Raw genomic sequence first — 24,770 nt, 5'->3', positions numbered from 1 at the left:
GGTAGCCCCTCGTCAGGGTCTGAGCTTCTCAGTGCTGTGCTAAACTGCCTCTGCGGTTAGATTTTCCTCCGAACACATTAGAGAAACGCACATGCTAGGTGCTATGCTAAATGGATACTGATGACATCAGTGTAGTTATAGAATCTCTTCGGCATAGCCAATTACATAGAGAGGAACAAGCAGGGAAATTAGAATACTTTAAGAGAATTTAAGCTGTTTAATGTTTTTCAATTTCATCCTGAAATTTACTGAGTTGGTATAAGCTAGAACACGTGGTAAAGAAGGAATTCTCTGGAAACAAAGGCACATTCTCTGCATGGAATGAAATGTAATGTGAAGAACTGGCCATCTGGATAATTTTTTTTATTGGAACAAGCTGTAATTTATAAAAATTGTGAGAAAGAACAAGAAAACAGGAGAGACAGTGTTGACTTTCTGCCAGAAATATTTCAAAGCTCCATCCTAGCATGTTTTTAAATGAGAATTCAAATACTTCATATCCACACAAACACACTCTGAGGCTGCATGAAAACGGACAAATGCACCATTTCGCCTAACGCAGCTACACGAGCATCCAAACAGGACCCTGTTCTAGTGGAGGCCAGGAGAAGGGGACAAGCACTGCAGACTGTAATTCCACCCAGGAATATTTACAGAACGCAGCTGTGCACCCACTACCCCAGGCACTATGGAACCCAGACTAGGGCAAGGATCCTCCTCAATGGTCTTTAAACTCAATAGACAAAAGCCAAACAAATTAAAAATGTAAAAGGCAAAAAGTGTATGTTGTGGTTAATTGTTATATATATTTAATAATGATACCATAACAATTGGAATACATATTTATTAAACATTTAACATATAACCAGGCATTATGCTAAGTGTATAACACATTATATGCATTATTTCTTTAAAAGTAAAGTCTGGGAAGAGAATATTTTCAGAAAATTGTTTTTGCTGTTGCTGTTATTTCTTACATTAGGGCCCTGGAGAGTACAGGGGCGGGTTCTTGAGGTGGGACTGGCCTCGATGAGTCCCAGGGGCGGGCACAGAGACACCAGAGGGCAGGAGGAGACCGTACGGCTGGGAGCAGGAGTGTGGCTAATGCACACTCGTAATTGGGGTTGGGAGGACCAGATGTCTGGCTGGGAATTTAGACTCATCAGAGATGCAATAGGTAAAGGTCTGGAGGGCATTCTAGGAGCTCTGGCCAGGAGGACTGGCCTGAGGGGCACCAGGGACAGGATCTGGACAGCAGGCCTGAGGGTCTGGGTATGAGCGGCAGGAATAGAAGAGGAAGTTTCTTCCTACACATGTTGTAGAAAAGTAATCAATGGGGCATGGAAACTTACTAAATTTGTTAAGGAAAACACTGAAATAGAAATCTGTAAGTTTGGTGATACATATGGGCAAGGTAGAGCTGCTGATTTAAGGGGTTAGATAATGTACTTTGTTTCTAACAGTGTAAACTGCAGGACGGACGGTACAATTCTAGACTCATGCTGCAGGTGAGCAGAGATAGACGCCACTCAGAGTGAGAAGTTGAACAGGAAGATGCCTTTCAGGGTGCCAGCAGCAGACCCCTGCAGCTGAAGCCGAGGTTGCGTGCATTCTCCAAGTCTCAGCCTGCACAGAGACTGCCTGCTGTTTACATTCCATGCATCTGTTATTGTTGCCTGGAAATCTCAATGCTGCGTGGAAGTCTCCAAAGGTTTTGCCTACACTGCCCACTTCACCTTGTTTACTTCGTCCAGGTAATAAATTCTTTTGAGCCACTGGATTAACCACTGTGCCATCCCTCCTCATATAATCTCATGACATGACAAAGGGAAGGACATGATGTGACGTTCCTCCCCCCTCCACATCTCTCATGGGACGCTGGTGGCCTCCTGGTGTGAGCAGGCAGACACTGAGCCCTCCTGCACTGCCGCTGCTATCCTGGGCGCAGCAGAAGCACCCTGTGTGGTGGGCTCGCCTGTTGTTGTAGCAGGAAGGGGGACATTTCATAACAGTTTAGAAGGGCACAGGATGTGCACTTCAGTGCTCAAGAGCACTCTTCAGACAAGAAAGATCACTGGCGTGGCAGGGCGGAGACTCCGGAGAGGAGGGGAGACTTGGGTGTGGCACTGAGGGAGCCTAATATTCAAAAAGATGGAGAAGGTTTCTCTTGTCTCTAAATTTATCAATTACCACTAAAAAAATCTTGATTGTACAAAAAAGGTTTCAACAGAAATGTTCCAGTTGTACAGTTTTTGTTGACAAATCTATTTAGATAAGCTGGCGTTTTAAGCTCTTTGGATGTGTTAGTTTGCAATCTAAGAAACCTGAAGCTGAAAATAGGACTAATTTGCAGGAGCATAGATTATTCAGGTCCACAAATTGCTCTCGGCGTGATTTGTAGAAGTGCTCTTCACAGCTAGTGTCACTGACTGGGAGTCCGTCCTTGAGGATTCACTGAAGCTGAGAGAGTCTCAGGGCAGAGGGGCTTCTCCAGGCCCTGGGAGCCCGGCAGTGCTGGCTGCTTGCCTTCCCTTCCTCTGAGCCATCTGGGGAGCACATTGCACTGTTTTTTATGGCACACTGAGGCTTTCAGGGGACCCTGAGTCTGTGCCCAGGAGCGTGCCTGGAGAAACTGGACGGAAGGACACTCAGTGGAGGCAAATCGGAACTTCCTTGTAGTCTACAACATGACATCTTCTCGACAGTATTACATGTTGGCTTCTCTCTGATAAATAGCCAATTTCTTTTAGACCAGTGAGGGGTCACTCTTTAAAGTGACACTTGATAGAAATAGAAAATTAACCTAAGACTCCCGCCCTGGAACTGGCTGTTCTTTGTAACAGTTTCTTTGGGACTTCAAAGCACTCTACTTATTCACTTTGTTAGATTTAAAAAAATGTTTAAATCTCTATTGACTCATTAATTTTATCAGTTTGACAGCGAGATCCTCACAGAAGAGTTCTGATTTTTTACGGACTTCAGCAGCATGCTTTCCACTCACACTTCTGCAAGATTTAGTTACCTGTTTAGACCATGGGCATTTTACTAGCTCAGGACGGAAGGTTTTACTTGTCCTCATTTTAGCTTTGAAACTATGTACTGGAGTTTACATTTTGAGGAAAATTATTAAACTTATGTATAGTTTATAAATTATAAAATTTCTAATACAGAATGTTAGTAAAAGAAAAAGTGACCTGCTCCCACTGCGAACCGTTAATATTTCTCTATATTTCCTTGTCATTTATTTTTCATGCCACGTGTGCTGGCCTTAAGCAGGTGTGTCCACGTACTATATGGCTGCTGTTGTAATCATTGTCACGAGACCTGAACTTCTCTCTTTTAAGATAATGCCAAAATTTCAGCGCCAACAACAAGCCCTCCGGTGGCAGAGCCGCTGTCCAGGCTGACCTGCCCTCCACGGTCTCACTTTCAGGTGCAAACTTGTCTCTGTGGGTCTTTTCTGAATGACTGACACATATTAAACCACAGCCTGTTTTGGGTCAAAAGCCTTTTGAGAATCTGTTAAGTATCATGATTCCCTTGTTGGCAAATGCACATGTGCCAATACATTTCCTTTAAAAGTGAGACGGCTTTTCCGAAGTACTTCCCATACTCACCTGTGGTCTCTTTCTAATATGTTCTTTTCCCATTGAGAGAGAGAGAGCGAGCAGAGGGCCAGTGTGCTTTGCTGGTACCAGTCACAGGTAGCAGATCTGTATTTGGAGCCAGTCCTTGGAGGACATGCACACGGAGTGAATGCAGGGTCACCTGCTAGGCACTGGGAGGCAGGGCCAAGGATGCACTGTCATGAATACTCACTGCCAGTCAGAAGAGATGATTTAAATTAATGTGGTGAAGGATAATTGCTCAGTATCCACTAAGTCCTTTGCAGCCTAGGAAGGACTATCTCTGCTTTCAGTGAGAAAACTCTAATCCCATTTATGTCCAAGACCCCTATCAAATTTCAAAAATTAATCTGGTGACAGAGCAAATAAATGCTACAGATAAAGGTATGTCTGCAATGTTGTATCAGCACATTCACATGCGTCAGTTTTTACACACACACCTTGGTCTGCTTTTGTACCTTTTTCTCTGTCCTGTGTCTCTGTGTGAGCATGTGGTGTGTGTGTGTGTATGTAAGAGAGAGGGGACAAGACGAGCAGAGGGAGAGAGAAAGAGGAGGAGGAGGGGACGGAGTCGATGACAGCAATACAGCTGCATCACTAGTCTCTCTGTGGGTACCATTCTGAAGAATAAAAGGACAGAAGTGAGATAAATGCAGTGTTGCTGCAGTGAGTCTGTAGTAACGAACTACAGAGGCATAGACTAATGTCTCAATAGAATGAGAGGAGGAAAGTGCTGGAAAGATGCCTTATTTTCTAATTTTCTGCCTTTGCTCACGCTAATCTTCAGGTACTCTCAGGCCTTCAGGTTAATGACCCCTCTTTCTCCCTTTCAGCGCTCACCTCCTCTCTCTTCCGCCCTCCTCCCTCTTCCCTGGCATTGAACAATAGCCAGACCCAAGAGTTGTGTTTGTCATTTGCAAGGAAAAGAAAGAAACTAAGAAGAGGAGCAGGCGGGAGAAGGAAAGCAGAAAACAGAATAAGAAAAGATGGGATGGAGAAGTAGAAAAAAAAGAGCTTTGCAAAGGAGTGAAAGGATGTGAAAACTCAAATAGTAAAGGTTACTTTCAGGGTTGAGGAAAATTTTCTAAAGTTCATTGTGGTGATATTTGCACAACTCTGCATTTACTGACAACCATGTGTGAACTGCATGGTATGTGATTTCTAGCTCAATGAAGCTGTTATATTTTTTAAAAGTGAATGCAGATTTTAAAAAGTAATACATAAATGTTTCAAAGCACACCAGCCTCCAGGCTGTTACCCACAGCAGTGCCGCCCTGCTGGAAGGGCCCCTTCAGGCCCCAGAATCTCTTGCACATTGAGGGTCCACAGCAGACGGCCTTTTACGGCCAACAGAAATGAAGAATCTGTAAGACGAGGCTGAAAATGCAGAGGAGATACAGGAGACCGGAAACAGCCTGCTGCTCTGCCAATGATTCCGTTTCTCTAGCGTTTGAACTAATAACGAGTGTCAGGGCTTTTCTCCTGAGTTCCCGAACGTGTTTTTAACTAATGGACAGTCACCTAGAAGAGAGTCCCACTTGTTTAACAATGTTTAGCCCCCAATTTTCTGGCTATTGCATGCACACACCCGCACACACACACACAATCACCAGTATGTAGCCTCATGTCACTGTAAACCAAAAAACCCCATTTTGTCTCAAAAATAATACTATAAACTTAAACCTGTTTTTCAAAAAAGGCTGACTGTAACATTAAATTCCTTGATAAGTGAGGGTCTTCTCTTTCCACTGTAGTTAGCATACCTTCAGATAAAAGTACCTCTCCCTTTTTCTGCTTTGGCAACTTCACATCTGCTGAACTAGATGAATGAATGATTGTGTCTTCAGAAGTACTTGGACGGACAGCATCCACTCTAGAGCCTGGAAGTGAAGCACACCGCTGGTGTGCCCATTCTGTGGCTTCACAGAAGCCTCTCCCTGCGACATCCTCTGTCCCAGCTTTGTTTCACACAGAGTGCTGGAGAATAACTCATCTCCATGCACACAAAAATGCCCTTTTGAAAGCTCTATGGCACACAGATTTCGTTGGTTTTGAGATAATAAGTGTTTACTGTTGTTTTAAGCCAGCAAACTCTGGGGTACTTTGTTACACAGTAATGAATAACTGATATAACCTCCTAAATTGACATTCTAATTTTTTCTTTTTTAAAATTTATTTGTTTATTCATTTATTACTGAATTTATTGGGGTAACACTGGTTAATAAAACTATATAGGTTTCAGGTATAGAATACATCCTTTGTATATTGTATTGTGTGTTTACCAAAAACATACAATGGGGTAAAGATAGTCTATTCAACAAATGGTGTTGGGAAAATAAGACAGATAGATGCAAAAAAGTTAAACTAGACCGCCTTGTTATACCACACACAAGAATAAACTTAAAATGAATTGAAGCCCTAAATGTTAGTCTCAAAACCATAAAAATCCTAGAAGAAAACAAATGCAGTAAAATCTCAGACATTTCTCATAGCAACATTTTTCATGCTATATCACCTCAAGCAAGGGAAAAAATAATAAACAAATGGAAGTATATCAAACTAAAAATCTTTTGCATAGTAAAGGAAACCACCAACAACATGAAAAGACAACCCATTCAAATTCACAGAAACATCTGATAAGGGGTTGATTCCCAAAATATATACAAAGCTTATATAACTCCACACCAAAAACCAAATAATCCAATTTAAAAAATGGACAGAGGACCTGAATAAACACTTCTCCAAAGAGGACGTACCTAGCACCTAGAGGACTAATCTAGCACCTTCCCTCGGGGTTTTTTTTTTAAATTTTTGTTTTATTGATTATGCCATTACAGTTGTTCTATTCCCCCCTTCATTCCCCTCCACCCTGCACACCCCTCCCCCACCATTCCCCCCCTTTAGTTTATGACCATGTGTCTCAAGTTCTTTGGATTCTATATTTCCCATACTACTCTTGCCCTCCCCCCATCTATTTTCTACCTACCGTCTATGCTACTTATTTTCTGTACCTTCTCCCCCCTTCTCCTTCTCCCACTCCCCTGTTGCTAACCCTCCATGAGATCCTTTTAGCTTGCTTTTGTTGCATGATGTTGCTGCTGCCACCTTCCATACCTGTCCTCGCCCTTCCCCATCTGACAAAAAAAAAAAAAAGGAACTGCCTTATGACCCAGTGTTTCTGTTTCTGGGAATATATCTAAAGGAACCTGAAACACTAATTTGAAAGAACGTATTCACCTATACATTCATAACTGCACTGTTTACAAGAGCCGAGCTATGGAAATAGCCAAAGTGCCCATCAGTAGAAGAGTGGGTGAAAAAGCAGTGGTGTGTTTACACAACTGAATACTACTCAGCTGTAAAAAAGAAGAAAATCGTACTTTTCGTGACAGCAAAGTAAGATGGATTTGGAGAGTATTATGCTAAGTGAAATAAGCCAGTGAGAGAAAGACAAATACCATATGACTTCACTTATACGTGAAAACTCATGAACAATGTAAATCAACAAAGTACAGACTCAGTGATACAGAGAACAGACTGACAGCTGTAAGAGAGGAGGGGGTTGGGGACTGGGTGAGAAGGGTGAAGGAATTAAACAAAGGAAGAAAAAGAAAGATTCATGGACACACGAGATGACCGCCAGAGGGAAGGGGGTTGGGGGGAGAGGGAAGGGAGTTGGGGGGAGGGGGAAGGGGGTATAAGTTGTGGTGGAAGAAGCCATACAGATTTCTGAATTAAACTGAGGAACTTTTCCCCTGTATCATGAGCAACACTTAAAATACAATAAAATGTAAGTTATATTAAAAATATGGCAGGTATATACTTTCATTATTTGGAAACTTAAAGAAGAATATAATGTTTAGGGTGCTATAGATGTACTGATGGAAAAACAATGGTTTGGGGGAAGACCGTCTGTTCTCAATCAAATTCAAATTTAAATTAATGAGAAGTAATCCTTAAGATGCATGATTAACAAAATAGCTCCTTTTTGAATTTTAGTACATTTAGGAGTATCAATTTATGTAGCAAATTAGAGGGAGAAACTGCCTATGACGTCTGTGAATGCACATGGTAAGTGAAGAGTTTTCCCGTAAGTGTTAATGATCTGTGCTTGGTCGACTCCCTAGCACATCAGATGAACAAAGCCCAAATCATGTGTCTTTCATAGTTAATTCAATTTGTTTGCACACTGCATCTTTCACTTCCAAAAAGCAATTTCAAGAAAAATAAAATTATGAGAAAATACTTTTCAGAATCGGATATACTGATAACAAAACAAAGGATATGGATAGGAGTTTTGGAAAAAGAGGAAAATATTCTCTCCTCTTTTGTTCATGTATGAGAAGTATCTGATTAGTACTGAAGGCTAACCTTCATACGCGGATATGGGCATTGCTTCCTCTGTTTTCAGAAACAGTGAGAGAAGAGAACAAAGGCCAAAAGAGAAAGTATATTCAAAAGAGTTCAAAAAGCTATATTGTTTAACCACAAGAAGTGGTAATGCTTTGTTGCATTTAAAGTAAAACTATGTGATTGGAAGGACGTGTGGGAAAAGAGTAAATGAAAAACAAGGAGTATTAATTTGTATTAATGTAACACTTCACTTCCAAAATGCTGAAAGAATTACAAATAAGTATTTAATAGTGGCTCTGGTAGGTTCCTTAGAGTCCCCTGTCACTTTTTTAATTTAGTAATTTAAATTTAATTTTAATATTGTCTTTGGTAGACAATAGGAATGTAAAAGGCTCTCTCGAATGTACTCATTGATTTGCTTGCTTCAAAAGCACTAAACCACTGCCTTTCTCTGCTCTGCTCCCAGGCAACTTTCTCTTTATGTCTCTAATAACCGACAACTCAATGAACGATCACTTGAGTTTACTGTCACACTTACTGTTTTCCAAAACTGGATATTTATAGCCTGGATAAAAGTAAATATGAAACAAGGTATTTAGCCATGGCTGGTGTGGCTCAGTGGCTTGAGTGCCGGTCTGCAAACAAATGGTTGCTGGTTCGATTCCCAGTCAGGGCACATACCTGGTTTGCAGGTCAGGTCCCTAGGTGGGGCCGTGCAAGAGGCAACCACACATTGATGTTTCTCTCCCTCTCTTTCTCCCTCCCTCTCCCTCCTTCTAAAAATAAATAAATAAAATCTTAAAAAAGAAATAAAGTGTTTAAATTGCTCCAATGTACACTTAAGGTAAGTGTGGATGGTTCCGTCACCTAGAACACATTTACATCACTTCCACAATATCCACAGTGTACCTGCTTAGAGATTAGAACCAAATTCACAGGTGAATGCCTCCCTTTCTTTCTCCCCTCCTTCCTTCCAAAAATATTAATTGAAGCCCTGGCTGGTGTAGCTCAGTGGATTGAGCTCGGGCCTGCGAACCAGACAATCGCGGTTCGATTCCCAGTCAGGGCACATACCGGAGTTGCAGGCCGGTTCCCTGCAGGCCAGTTCCCAGCAGGGGATGCATGAAAGGCAACCATACATAGATGTTTCTCTCCCTCTCTCCTTCCCTTCCCCTCTAAAGATAAATAAATAAAATCTTATAAAAAAATAAAAAACAAAAATATTAATTGAATACTACCATGTGCCAGAAATTGTTTGTTTTAGGCATTGGAGATACCGCAGGGAACACTACTACACACACACGCACACAGATAAATATGTATTTCTAGAGATGGCGCATAAGGCAGTGGGGAGAGAGGCGATGCTCACGTGCAGGGAGGTGTCCTCACTGAGGCAACTCTGAGAGGCGGAGGAACAAGCCATGCCTTCCCTCTGCCAGAAAGCTTCCTTTCCCTCTCCTCTTCTCCACACAGTGCACTTGGCTGACTCCACTCACTTTACAGCATGGACATCGCTTTCTCTGGGAAGCTTTCTGCAGCTGCTCCACCAAAAATCCATCTCTCTCCACTGAAACCCTAAGTATTTACCTGTGCTTATTATAAGATAGTCATCATGTTCTACTTTGTGTTAAATCATCTGTATTCATATATTTCATATATTTTCAACCTTATGAGACAAGAAGCTCCTTAAGAATCTATACATTCCTTTTCTCCCTTCTTGTGGCTTCTGTTACAGTCCTTGGACACAGCAATATTTCAACCAATGTTTCTGGAATAAATAATTAGTCAATGCTATAGACCGAATGTTTGTGTCCCCCCTTCCCCTTCATAAGCTGAAACCCTAACAGCCCCCATGATGGTATTGGGAGGTGGGAATCTTTGGGAGGTGCTTTGGTCATAAGAGTAGAGTCCTCACGAATGGGATTAATGCTCTCATAAGGCACCTCATGGTGCTACCCTGTCCCTTGCGCTGTGTGAGGACACGATGAGAGGCACTGGCTAGGAACCAGGAAAAGGGCCTTCCCCAGAACATGACTGCACTGGCACTTTGGTCTCATGCTTTCTAGCCTCCATAACTGTGAGAAATAAATTCCTTATTTATAAGCTACTGAGTCTGTGGCATTTTGTTGGAGCAGCCTGAACAGGCTAAGCCAATTAAGAATATCATTGACACAAAATTGCATTTTGAGAATTGCAGCTCTCACTGCTCAATAAATATTTGCTGTTTGATTTGCTGTTTGCTGTAAATACTGGAAAAATTTCTTCCAGTATTTACTTCTTTACATTGTAATTCTTAGTTTGAAAAACTCTGAAAGCTGTCTCATCACTTTCCATCACGTGTGCCGGGCACCTGGCTAGAATACCAGGCCACGCGATGATTAACACAAATGCCCACCTTCAGGAATGCTGCCCGTTGCTAGAGAAAGACAGGTCAACGGACCTGCGAGGGTGTCCCAGGTACACCATGGGGGGTAGGGGAAGTCCACAATGCTCCGGGAGCAAACGCAAGGTCACACAAAAGAGGGGAAATCACAGAATCTTCTAAGAATGGTACCAAAGTTGTGTTACAACTGAGCGGGGCTCACTCAAGTGTAGTGTGTTTGGGAATGGGGTGGCAAGAGGATTTCCAGAAGCAGGAGACATGTGTTCAGACACATGAGGCCCGATTCTGTGCATGGCCGGACTGCAGGTGGGCCTTATAGGTCGTGTCAGTTTATTTGTGAGGAATGGGAGCCATGGAGTGGTGCTTCAGACAGAGAGGTTCACATTTGGAAAAGACCAGCCTGGCTGCAGAGAGGAAAACAGAGTGTGCTCCAGTAGGAGGGTGCTGAATGATCCACTGAGAAAGAATGGCATGAACTACAGCAGCAGTGAAAATGGAAACACATGGGCACATCTGAGACCATTTAGGAAGCAAAATCTATCGATGAGATTGGGTGATTAACAAAGTATCAGAAGAGAGGGGAATGAGTTAAAAACTATTTCTCACATTGTAAGTTGGGTAACTGGATAAATGATCGTCCTACTCACTGAAATTTTGATGGAGGTAATGGGTTCAGCTTCGAGTATGGTAAGACCAAGGAGCCAAACAACCAAAAGCTGATACTCATTAGGCAGTTGGATATTTGGGCCTCTGGTCAGGAGTGACTTCAGCTGGAAGTAGCTCCTGAAAGCCATGAGCATTGAGATGTCATTGAAGTCATGGTAACTCACGGATCCATGAAATGACCCAAGGAGAGTCTGCTGAGTAAGCAGGATAAAAGTGGTTTTAGCCTCTGTGCATTTAGAACCACTTAGAATATTTTAAAGCGACCCAGACGTCTGGGTCTACCTTGTTTAGTAAAGTCAGAATCCCTGGGAGGTGGGGCCCCGGCACCGGTGTTTGTACAATGCTTCCCTGGTGATGCCATCCACAGGCAGTGGTTAGAGTCTTTATGAAGTGCAGTGAGGACAGAGGAAGTCCTGGGAAGGACCTTGAGGAAGAACATTTTATGAAGTCAACAATGAAGCCAAAAAGAAAGACTAGGAGAAAGAGAAAGAGAGGAGGAGGGAACGTCATGGAAACCAGGCAAAGAGAGGCCACTAACAACTTAAAGGAGACGGGAGATCAATGGACACCAACAGTGATGCAGAAAAGCAGGACCCATGAGAACTCAGAAGTGACCACAGGGCTTGGTGACAAGGAGGCAACAGGTGACATCAGCATGTGGCCAAGACCCATGTGCCAGGGCACCAAGGAGTGCTGAAGGGCGGGCAGAGGGCACCCCACCCTTTGCAGTGTTTGGGGTGGAGGGCAGGGCAAACACATCATACCACAGATGTCTCGGGTGAAGGGCAGAGGGGGATAGAAAAAAGAGGCAGAGGGACTTCAGTTCAAAAAAATTTTTTAGTATAAGAAATTAAGGTATGTTTAACATTTTATTATTCTTTGTTGGACATATGCTATATATAAGGGCAAAAATATATATGTATTCTGTTTAAACTACAATTATAAAGCAAATACCTGCATATCTACCCTCATGGCCAAGAAAGAGAATACTGCCAACATCGCAAAAAGTCTCCAGTGTGCCCTGCCCCACCCCACCTTCCCACTATGGTCTCTGCTTTTATTACAGTCCTACCAGTTGTGCATGTGTCCCCGACACAGTAGTGCTTGGCTTGCCAGTTGCAGAACTTGATAGAATCTGTCTCATGTTCTGTGTTGTTTTGGTGCTGCTTCTTCACTTTACGAGATTCTTGTACATCATTATATCTGACTGTAGTTTGTTCATTTTCTCTTCTGCAGTTTTCCTTTATATAGATATTTTAAGAGTGTGCTTAGGTTTTAAGGGGAAGTTGCATTTATAAAGGAAAAGACTGAGTTATAGTCGCGGTAACAAGGGTCAGGATGGGGTTCAGAGATGAGCAGTGGGCAAGAGAAGGACTCCTCTGTTCTGTGGGAGGGAAAGAATTATGACCAGATGGTTATTATTTTTTCAGTGAAGTAGCTTTCTTCTTGAATACAAGAGCAGAAGAGGTGGAGTAGGGAAGGGAAGGAACACAGAAATTATATAAAATAAAATTGCAGCACTTCCCAGAGAGTGCTGAGCCAGGGCAGGGGCTGCAGGACCTGAATGGGGGTAAAGGGCAATGGGGACACACCGCCTGGGTGTACAGTTTCATCTGCAGCCACAGGCATCCTCAGTTTAACGTCAGGGGAGGAAGATGGTACCTGGTGCAATGACGAGCTCAAACAACCTGTATCCAAACTCTGGCTCAGCCACTGACTGGTAGCCAGTAAGATGGCTAATCCTCCCAAACCAACCAGTTTCTTCATCTACAAAATGGAGATAATATCTGTTATGTAACATTTGTTGTGATAATTACCTACAGCATATGTCAAAACCTTGGCACACTGAAGAAAGCCAAGTCTGAGTGTCATTAAAAAAATTCTCAATGGATTATTAACAATAAAACCACAATGGCATCTTAGAAAAGATGTATTCTCCATGCCCTCATCCTGGACTAACAAGAGAACGCTGAGAATAGTCACGGAAAGAATGTCTAACACTCTGTATTAGTAACATGGGAAGGAAAAGCTAGCCTTCACATTTACTGTATCAGATGTGCTTGTAAAGAGTATTAGCCACCAGCACGGGCACCTGGGGGGCATGGACTCAGACCTGGATTCAAGGTGAAATATCTGTACTCTCAACCTCCTGTCTCAGAGGCTGCGGGGGCCCAGGCCAGGAAAGGTTTAGGAACACAATGGGAGAGGCTCTGGTCACTTCATCGGCCTCACCAGTCACCTTTCCTGCTCCATTACCACCACCCAACTCCAAGCTCCAGAATATCCGGTGCGGCCACACAGGCGAATGCACATGCACATACACACACACACGCACATGCATGCACACTTGTTCTGTGCCCTAGCTACTCTCTCCCACTGGAATTTCCCTCCTTCCCCACTTTGCTGGGTTAAACCTTCCTCACCCTGCTGCACTTGAGGATGGTATCTCCTTTTCTAGGAAACTTCTTGAAACCCAGACTGGATCAAAAACCCTCACATGACCACTCACACACAGTTAGCCCAACACACCACTGTCATGCCATTTAATCAATATCACAGCATTTTTCATTTCCTTCCCTGGACCGCGAACTTCCAGAAACAGGAACGGGTCTCATCCCTGGCAAAATGCTTGGTATGTAAAATGAATTCAGTAAATGGTTGCTCATGAAAGGACGAAAACTGTATGAGAAAAGAAAGGCATATAAGCAACCCCTCCAGGTGATATCAGTATGCTTTGTTAAAGGCAAATAGTTCTTTTAATTGAAGATGTAAACACAAAATTTTAACTATTTTAAGTCATAAATTTCTAGTGTTGTTCTTTGAAGTTCCTAGCTATTCTATTCAGAAGAAACACTGAGACATACCAAAATTTCACTGGCCACTTATGTGACCTTATTTTTAAATAGTGTTAAGTAGAACCAGAAATAATTGACTAAATGAACACCTAGTACTTCATTCTTTTAGGGGCTTTCCATGTGTCTTCACGTATTACAGAAGAGAAGAAACTTCACTCGTTTGGCAGGAGTGTTCACATCACGGCAGTCACACAGTTGAAGTTCTGCCTAGTATTTGGTGAGCCCGGCAGCACAGGTGTGGTGCCCAGAGTCCCCAGAGCGCCTCCTCACCAGGCTGACCCGGACCTGCACTGGACTGACGCACAGCCCGCCTGCCACCGAGTCCCCGCCAGTCATTCACAATGTTGGTTATATAAACTCACAGGTTTCTGCTACCGCCAGCAGCTTGATTTTTTAGAAACATGACAGATGGTGACACTGTGCTGACATTCTTAGCACTTATATCTGTGAACAAAAATTAGGACCTGTTTGGAGCTGCTGTCGAAGGAACCGCGACGGCTGGAACGGCAGGGCCACGGGCTCGCTGCCCGTGTGCTGGTGGTGCGTAAGCGGTGCATGCAGCCACAGTCTCCTCATGCTCAGGATATGACGGTAATTTGCTGATCAACAAAACACGGTTCTTCGTTACTTTTTAAAAGTTTTTTTCCATATTTGTGAATTACCAGCAAAGAATTCTTAGATAAACGTGGGTGGCAGAGATGAGAGGAGGAGACAGGACGTCAAGCTTGGGTGCCTGCAGTTTACTGTTGTGGAAATTCTCAAAGTAGTGGTACAAGTTATTCTTCTTAAGATTTTATCATCTACTTTTCAACCTAGTTTAAACAGCACAAAAGCCCGGCCAAACACAAATTGATGGAAGACTGCATGCCTCTTTCATGTGTGGGGGAGATATATATGTCCCAGGCTTAATTCCAGGAAAAAACCATAGTTTTTCATGAAATCTAGATTTTACTAGAAGGAATTAAGGTGAGCTTTAATTATCCTGACATGCCTCTCTGTAAGCCTGCTGTGTTATAGGAGGAAAAGCCATTTCACTATTCATCCACATAAGTATGAAGGAAGCAAAAAGAGTCCAACAACAGGAAAATACACTCCAGAACACAAGGCTGGAAAGCAAATTTCCTAATTCCTAATGCAGGGAGAAGTTTCATCGCTTTGCTGTTCTGTTTGCTCATTTTTAATCCATGATAGAGACATGCAAAGCAGATTAAAACCTGCCTACTGTGGACTGTGAAACCCCATCAGGCGTAAAAGAGCACAGGTGCAAGCCTCGGCCCAGTGGCTCCGTCAGTCAGAGCTTCGTCCTGTACACCACAAGGCCGCACGTTCAATTCTGGGTCCCAGAGCACATGGGAGGCAGCTGACTGGTGTTTCTCACATTGATGTCTCTCTCTCTCTCTGAGATTAATAAAAACATATTCTCAGGTGACGATTAAAAAATAGCACAGGTGCATTCTGAACTTCATTAAACTGTGTGACTCTCAGGCCTTAGTAAGGTAAGCCTTGGAAGCTAGTCAACTGCCCCCTGGGTTGGTCAAGATACCCAGTGTTGTGGACCTGGTCATCTGTAGCCTTTGCACTAGGTAAGTTTGTGGGCTTCCTTCTGGTTTAGTGTCATATCAGACTGCTTCTGGGTCTACCGAACACAGAGGGTCCACTTGTGAGTGATGCTAGCTAGGAAGGCTACTTCAACATCCTTCTAATATTGGCACATATTTTTCATTGAAGTAGACCTTACACACAGAATGCCAATTGTAGGTTGCTGTCCCAAACTGAACAACACACCCTTGTCTCAAGCACCATATTAAGAAACAGAGTATTACCCCATGAGCCCCTCTAACCCATCTCTTCGAGTCACTCCCACAAGGGGAACCAGTAGTAACTTTTGCCTGTTTTTGTACCTTGCATTAATGAACTTTACATTGATAAAATCACTCAGTATTTACTATTTGTGTTAGGTGCACACGTTCTAGTTGGTGCTACTTTTGTGAACTTCACCCACTGCTGTATGTGCGTCTGTCTCCTGTCTGTACAGCCTCCACCACAGGAATGACACAATCTATCCCTTCACTTTGCTGGGTATTTGGGTAGATTCCGGTTTGGGCTTTCACAAATGGTGCTGCTATAAAAATTCTGGCATGTGTCTTTTGGTGAATATACACATAGATTTCTGTTGGGCATTTAATTTGGAATGAAAATTCTATACCCTTCTAAATTAATTTAGGTATGTACTGCATGTTTTTTGCTCACAACATTTTATAAAAGACTTCCAAGACCATAATCCATGTATTATATTCAGAAGTATTGGTTCTCCACTCATGCCTGAAACTTCTACAGCATGTATTATTGTAACTGACTGTTGTCATATCTAGTTTCACAGTCAGCATGACCATGTGCAGATACTAAGCACCGCTCTATTTACTGAGCATTACTGCTCTGCAAGTTCTAATGCAACTCTAATTAACCCTCAACTGCACCCACTGCTATCACTGAGGAATCTGGAAAATTCAGTAACAAGAGTTAGTTCATATAAATAGGCAATACACCTCTTCCATATGGCTCCATATAAGGGCAGGTAAGTAAACATTAAATATAACACATGTGGGTACTGATTATAATAGTTAAAGTTAGAAAATAATACTTTGTTATATCTTCATAATGTGAATGACTGAGACCAAGGGATGATTAAAATAATCACACCTAAATTAATACTTTTATCACTAAAGCTTTTATTTCAGATTTTTTATTTGTAAATCTCTTTATTTTCATTTCACCCATTCCTCTACCTCCCTCCTTTTTGGCAACCATAGGCTTGTTCTCTGTATCTATGGGTCTGTTACTGTTTTTTTTTTTTAAATTTTATTTATTTTCAGGAAGGTGAAAGGAGGAAGAAAGAGAGGAAGAGAAACATCACTGTGTGAGAGAAATATCAGTTGGTTGTCTTTTGCACGCCCCTAGTGGGGAACCTGGCCTGCAACCCAGGCCTGTGCCCTGACAGGGAATAGAACCAGTGACTTACTGGTTCACAGGCCAGCCCTCAGTCCGTTGAGTCACACCAGCCAAGGCTGTTTTGTTTTTCTGGATTCCTATATAAGTAAAATCATACTGTTTTGTCTTTCTCTCTCTGACTTATTTCACTTAGCATGCTTTATTACTTTCTCATTGACAGTTCTGATTGATCAGAAATACTTTTACAGCTCTCAGGTGTAACAGGTTTGTATGTAATTTATTACCAATTTCCTTTTCTGACACATGTATCTGTAGGAGAAACAGTACCAGATGAGTAATTCCAAGACATTTAGTTTAAATTCAGTCACTTATTAGCTGTGCCATGATGACAAGATATAACTTGTCCAATATTCACTTTTTTGATTTTAAGGATTTTAAAATTTATAACACAGGACTGCTTTGTGTGTTACTTAAGTTAATGCATGTGAAACTTTATGTAAGTGGTTAAATAACACAAAAATATAGCGTGATTGTTATTATTATATTGTACAACAAACTCTTTTCAAAGAAAAAAACATCATTAAAATTTTAAATCAAACTCAGTCTACCCTATTGTCTGCCAGCAAGTAATTTCTGAAAACAGTCATGCACCATGTAATGATGGGGATGGGGTCTAAAAAAATGCATCATTAGGCAATTTCTTTGTTTTGCAAACATCATAAAGGGTACTACACAAACCTCGATGATATAGCCTAATACACGGTACCGGCTATACCCAATGTATGGTACAGCCTACTGCCCCCAGGCTACAAGCCTGTACAGCATGTTGCTGCACAAAACAACATGAGATATAATCAAGCATAAGAGGGAATAATGCAATCAAAACAAGGTAAACATGAGATGAACGAAGCTGCTGCCAGCATAATGTGACACACTGTTTCAAAGCAAAAATGTTTACATTTTTATGGATAGAAGGAGTACCCTCTAATATAATGATAAAAAGCGTAGTATAGTAAATACATAAACCAGTAACACAGCTGCTTATTATCAAGTATTATGCACTGTGCATAACTGTATATGCTATGCTTTTATACAGTCGGAGGCACAGCAGGTTTGCTTACACCAGCAAGGAGTAATACGTTGCTCCATGATGTTACAACTGCTACAATTCCACTAGGCGATGGGAATTTTTCAGCTCCATTATAACATGATGTGACAACCACCGTATATGTGGTCCCTTGCTGAGCAAAACACGGGTATGTGACACATGACCATAAGTTGTGCTATCAACATTATCCTCATTCACAAAAGGCAGATGAGACTGACCCTGGCTACACTGCCTGTTTGAATTTTACCCATCACCTTCTAATAATGATGTTTATTTGAAAATATTAAAAACAGAGTCTCTAAAATGATGATAGATTTAAGCTTAATTTATAAACAAGGAAAAAATGTAGAGACTAACAAACTTCCTAGGTTTAGCAATGTTACCTCTTGGAAGATAATCCATTTTAATCCACATTGCTGAGTTTCCCATGTATTCATATTAGCAGAGACAAATTCTTCAACAGTATGAGTAACTCCAGAAAATCACAGCAAGTTACTTATGGAACTATAATTTTTTCCCTGTGTCCAGCAGATAATGGGAGAATTGTTAAATCTGGATTCTTGAGGTATTTTTAGGAGAGGGGTTATTCCAACCCAGTTCCTTTTTCTAGCAGAAGTTTTGAAGTTATGGGCCTTACATCTGAAAAATGGATCTTAAGACATTTACATTTTAATAAACAATGTGATGTGCCTATAGGTAAGTTAACAGCACTTTGAATAAGTTCTGTTCAGGCAGTATGTTATACAGCTTAAGAAAATTATGTATCTCTTAGAGTAAATGATATCATAGATATTATTTCTAAAAGGGAAATGAGAAATCATCTACACTAATTATTTTGTTTACGAAATGAAAAATCTGAGGCCAAGAGATGATGTAAACTCACTGTTGTCCAACCAGCTGAAATTATAAGGACTATTTTAAGTTCCCTTTAATTAAGGGCTAAACCCACTTGAAACTTTTTATTTTGGAGAAAAATAAAGAAATGATACTTTCCACTGTAAAGATATTTATGTGTTAGGATCAACTAAGACCTTTACATCTAGAATGTCTCTCATGGTGCCTGATTGTAAATGGGGATGGAGATGGTAAGAAACAAGAAAGGTCAGGAAAGCTTGAAAGGCAGTGTGATAATACCACGCTGGGGAAGAATCTCAGGGGATGCACAGGAGACCCAACCAACCAGTTAGAACACACATTCAAGCAATTCCCAGGTACCCAGAGGGAAGAGATGAGAAACTGAAAATGATGAGAGATAACACAAGAGGCATTAAGGATAGATGCCCAGCACCCAATGTCATTTAATAAGAATTCTGAAGAGGAGAATAGTTAGAATATAAATAACTTAAAAAAATACTTGAAGAAATAAAATGATCTAATGTGGAGAACGCTAGCCTAAAGAGTGAGAATATGGCATAACAGGGAAACTCAATGAAAAGAAAACTCTATGCAGGGAAATTTTAAATTACACACACACACACACACACACACACACACATATATGTAAAAATATAAAGGTATCCTATAGAGACCTTACTAAAAGGAGGGCAGGCTACCTCTGAAGGACCATCCTCTGGGATGGCATTCGACTTTGCCAACATCACACCAGAAACTAGTAAGACAGGATAGTAAGAAGCTAGAAAAATTCCTTGGCAAGTGGAATGGGGAAACTGAAAGACAGAGCTGAACAAACTGGCTGGGCAATTTACAGCCAGATACAGAAGATCACCTCCCTAGAGATAACATCCAGGCCTTGGCTATGCTTCAGCTCCAGGCCCAGAAAAGCAGCAAGACCAGACAAGTGTCTAATATGACCCAGGTGGGCAATGCCAGGACCGCCAGGACCAGCTGCTATAACTGAAGACTCCCTGCTCCATCAATGAGCAATCAATGAAGACCAGGTCCCTGAAAAGGCACACTTGGAAAACTGATGAATATTCTACTGAAATCTTCCACTGAAATAGAGAACAAGGGGATAGTGACCAGAGGGGAGAAGGAAGGGAAGTTAAGGGGAAAAAGGGGAAGGGATTTGGAGGAACAAATAGGAAGGACACAGGGACGAGAACTAAGGGGGGTGGAAATGGGAGGGAGGTGGGGAGCAAGGGGCGGGGGAGGCTGGGATGGGAAAAATAGACAAACAACTGTACTTGAAAAATAACTAAATAAAATTTAAAAAAAAATCTTCCTCTGAGATTTTCCCTAAAATTCCTACTTGCAAGAGAGAGATAAGCCTCAAAACAAAGGACCCAAAACATACTCTCCCTCTGAGGAGCAACCTGAGCTATTACCTTTCCCTTAATCTTTCCCCACAAGCACATGTCTCCTAAACTCCAAGGCAATGGGCAGTGACAGCTCATCCCAGGCTAATCCCCTGAACTCATCCCCAAGGCCCCCTTTTCTCTGACTTCCCAGGGAGCAAGGCAGCCCAGTCTAGGCTCTCCTGTTGCTTCTTCTATGCTAAGCTCTTCCTTGTTTCATTGTCCCAGCTTTAACAAACATACCTTCATCATCACCTGGACTCATGCTATGAAATATTACCTGTGTGAAGTTGAGAACCCATGCACTACTGGCTGGCCCTGGACAGGCCTTCTCAGGGCAAGGCCCCAAGTCCAGGAGAGAATCTGAAGTAATGTGGATGAAACTCAGAAAAAAAGAAAGGTCTGAGCTTAAACATCTATCTCCTCTCAAATTCCTCATAGATAAGATGCATTCTCTGATATGCATAAATTTTAAATATAATATCCAGGCACTATAGACAAATTAAAACAAACCTGGAAAGTATTCCAGAATAAGGAAAAAAAGATGCTAAATCGAGAAATGAGAAAACTGTGGCTGGAAAGGACTGAGGTTACCACCAGAACCAGTAAAATATATAGAAATAAATGGTCATTGTTGTTTTTAAATAAGATTGCAAAATTGTTTGCCCACTTTTTTTCTTTCCAAGAGCAGTTGACCTCTATTGCTTAAAAACTGGAAAGGAAAAACAGTCAAGTATATAACCTCACATTAACACAAGTGAGTGTGACAGATGGGGTGGAGGTGTCCTTCAGCATTTCGGGTTTCACAAAAGAAAGCCGAAGATTAGCATTCTTCTAATGGCTTTGATGGTCAACTAAATGTAGGTTTAGACATGCATCTAGAAAAACTTTACAATAACCATTAGAATAATTAAAAGCCTTCCTTCTTAACTAGAAGTTACCAAAAAACAAAATATTCTGAAGAGAAGGAAGGTAGGGAAAAAGGAAGGTCCCTTCCTTGCCCACCACCCCCACAAGAGAATAAAAAAAAATTCAAGTTTGAATATGTGTAATTTATATAATAATTACAATAATAATTGCAAATGGATCAAACTCTGTTATTAACAGGAAAGTCTATTAGATGAGATTTTACTTTAAAGACATTTACCAGTATATGTTTTTCACAAAAACCATACCTAAATAAAATAACATGAAAGGCTTAAAAAAAAGGAATAGTCAAAGATTTTAGGAACACTAAAAAAGAAAATTTGTGAGACAATGAAGATGAAAGAAAAATGACAACAAAGAGTCATTTTTAACTAATATAGAATCCATAACACACAGATACAATGGTCATGAAACATCACCCCAATATCTCATTAATAAAATAACTACTTGTTATTTTACTGAAAACAACTAACTAAAATGTGTATGTCCTGTCTGATTCTAGTTATGGAAAAAAATATATGAAAAAAGGCTAAAAAATGAAATAGATTTAAAGCATGTTACTTTGTAACTGGAGTACAAATGGTTTTTACTTGTTTCTGAATACTTCAAGTAGTATCCAAAATTTTATTGACCATGGACTAATTTTTAATAAAACTATCAATTTTTAAATAATGTACATGGTGATATTTCTATATTTTAAGAGAATGGGTTTTCTTCATTTATAGTGCAGAAGTCACTTTAGATACAGTACAGCTCCAGCAGCAAAGGTGTCTGGGAAATGTCAGACTCCTCACTCTCTGTAGCCTCAGGCTTGGCTGACTACCCAGAAAACCAAATCACCAAACCAGTAATGCTGTCCAAACAAAAGTGCCATGCCTCCAGGAAGGTTAATGAATGTACAGAGTGTGATAACTGTCTGATGTTCTCTATTGACTTAGGAATGCATTGGTCTTTCTGGTGGTCTAAGTGACTACCCACTATATAACATACTATTAGCCCCCTTTAAAAAGGCACCATGTCCTGGGAGGGGTGTGGACTCTTCTAGACCAACCAACCCCCGGGAGCAGTTGAACTGCCCATGTATATAAGTATCCCTTCTATAGCTCTTATGAAGTTAAATAAGACATTATATGTCAGTTCTTCAGAATTGATTCTGAATTTAGACTTTTGGGGCTTTCCCCCAACATCATACTTTGATTTTGGTTTTTAAGGGGATTTAAAGTTATGAAATATCATTTTGGCCTTCTGTTAATTGCTATAAACTGTTCTCATGCAAAAATAATCTGAATCTACATGTGCTTTAATTATAATAATGTATAGTTTCTACAGTCTTGGTGATTCTTATAATTTGGAATTTTTTATTAGGAAAATCCTTAGAATGTGTTAAAGAACATAGTCCCTTTGGAAATGAACATTTCAGTTGCTATAAAACTAAGCATTCCATATGCAAACTTCTTTAAAGGTAGGGGAAAAAAAACCCTAGAGAATTCTCCCTTAATTATTTCCCAATTCAGTAAAATCACACATATACATTGACATTCAAGAATTTTATACTAATGGGTAAAAGTGATTGAAAGACCCAAGACTGATCTTCTTTTACTCCATCGAAGCTTTTACTAAATTGCATAATTAATCATGTCCTTTTGAGAATTAAAGGTGTTATCTAAAGTCAGATGCTCTTTTTCCTTTTACTTATTAAAGTAAAAATACATCTCCAAATTTTATTTTTAAATTTCCACTCAGTTCAATTTCACTATGTGGTAACATAATGTCAAAGAAAATGACAGGCCAAGTGACAAAGGAATCAGATAGATGTGAACACATGTCAAAAAGGAACTCTCTTGGCATGATAAAAGTTTTAACTGAAGATGACAATAAATTAAGAAATATTGTGAGTATAAAATGAAAACCATGCCTTTGAGAATTCTTTGAAAACAGTATTCCAATCAACCATTGTGAAATTTACGAAGCCACATTACATAAAAAGTCATTATACGAAATCTTGTATTTTCTATTTATATGAAGAAGAAGGTGCTATGATGATGAAGTAGAAGGACTACAGGGAATTAGACATAAAATCATATACTTTTAGCTGAATTATTTGGGGGGTAAACAAAGTGTTAATAAGAGAAAATGTAGCAGGTTGAGAATGTGAATTTATCCTTTTTCCTTGATAATAGATCCTTTCTCTTACTACTAAGAAAATGAATGAATGAAAGGGTAAGATGCATAAAGACAAAGAATGAGAGAAGAAATGATAGCAGATAAAATATTTCAACACAGTTTTGAAATTGGAAAATGGATAAACAAAGAACAGAGTCTGAGAGAAAGGGTGCCTGGAAGACACACCAGGAGGAGTTGGGAAGATGGTCTCCTCTGAAAGGAGCTTACTCAGAAGAGGACAGTCGCTGGTGACTGGGGGCTCCTTGGTCTCACCCAGGTTCCTGCCTGACCACAAATAAAAGAAGCTCACCAACTGGCAGGCCCCAACATACCAGTTTTATGGTACCTCATTCTCAAGAGTGAACTCAGAGAAAGACTGCCAGGATTTGATAAATGCCTGTCCTATGACAGAAACAAGCTGACCAACTAACAAAAACAAACAGATAAATAAAAACAAACAAAAACACAAGTACCCAGAAAAAGTCAATACAGGAAAACAACGGCCTCAAACATTGTCAGAGTTAAGACACACAATTCATCACATAAGAGAGGGACACAATAAAAAACAAATCAGAGAATAAAGATTCATTTTTAGAAACTGAAAAAATGGGATTTTCAGCCAAGATGGAGTCATAGGTAGAGATATTGTACCTCCTTGCACAACCAAAAGGACAACAACCAATTTAAAAACAAAAAACAACCAGAAATGACAGAAAATCGAACTGTATGGAAATCTGACAACCGAGGAGTTAAAGAAGAAACATTCATCTAGACGGGTAGGAGGGGTGGAGATGGGCAGTCGGGTGGAGAGGGCAAGTGGCAAGGCAGCGGCTAGCAGAGGGGGCAGTCTCACATTTGTGTGTGGATAAACCAGGGGGAACAACTGGAGAGTGAGACAGACCAGATAATCCAGGGTTCCAGTGCTTGGAAATAAAGCCTCAAAACCTCTGACTGAAAAACCTGTGGGGGTTGAGGTGGTGGGAGGAACTTTAAGCCTCACAGGAGAGTTTGTTGGAGAGACCCACAGGATCCTAGAATGTATACAAACTCATCTATCCAGGAATCAGCACCAGAAGGGCCCATTTTGCTTGTGGGTAGCAGGGGAAGTGACTGAAAACCAGCAAGAGCTGAACAGGTGACGTTGTTCCCTCCTGGACCCCTCTACAATGTAAAGTGCCACTATGCAGAGACATGGGTTGCCCCACCCTGGGGAATACCTAAGGCTCCACCCCTTACTATGTAACAGGTGCATTGAGGCAAAAAAATGGCCCAAATGAGAGAACAGATCAAAGCTCCAGAAAAAATACAACTAAGTGATGAAGAAATAGCCGACGATGCGAAGTTTAAAACGCTGGTAATTAGGATGCTCACAGAAATGGCTGAGTATGGCCACAAAATAGAGTGAAAAGTGAAAGCTATGAAAAGTAAAATAAAGGAAAATGTACAGAGAACCAACAGTGACAAGAAGAAAACCAGGACTCAAAT

General features: G+C 40.9%; 1 protein-coding gene across 1 annotated transcript in view; it reads right to left on the bottom strand.

The window, feature by feature from the left end:
* L3MBTL4 (L3MBTL histone methyl-lysine binding protein 4) overlaps positions 1 to 24,770 on the bottom strand; it is a 435,810-nt gene that overhangs the window by 144,236 nt on the left and 266,804 nt on the right. The gene's annotated exons all lie outside the window — the stretch shown is intronic.

This window comes from Artibeus jamaicensis, unplaced genomic scaffold, assembly GCF_021234435.1.
Source record: "Artibeus jamaicensis isolate MK-2021 breed Jamaican fruit bat unplaced genomic scaffold, CSHL_Jam_final contig_354, whole genome shotgun sequence".
NCBI classification, from domain to species: Eukaryota; Metazoa; Chordata; class Mammalia; order Chiroptera; family Phyllostomidae; genus Artibeus; species Artibeus jamaicensis.
The sequence above is the reverse complement of the archived record's forward strand: the minus strand, read 5'-3'. Positions and strand labels throughout refer to the sequence as shown.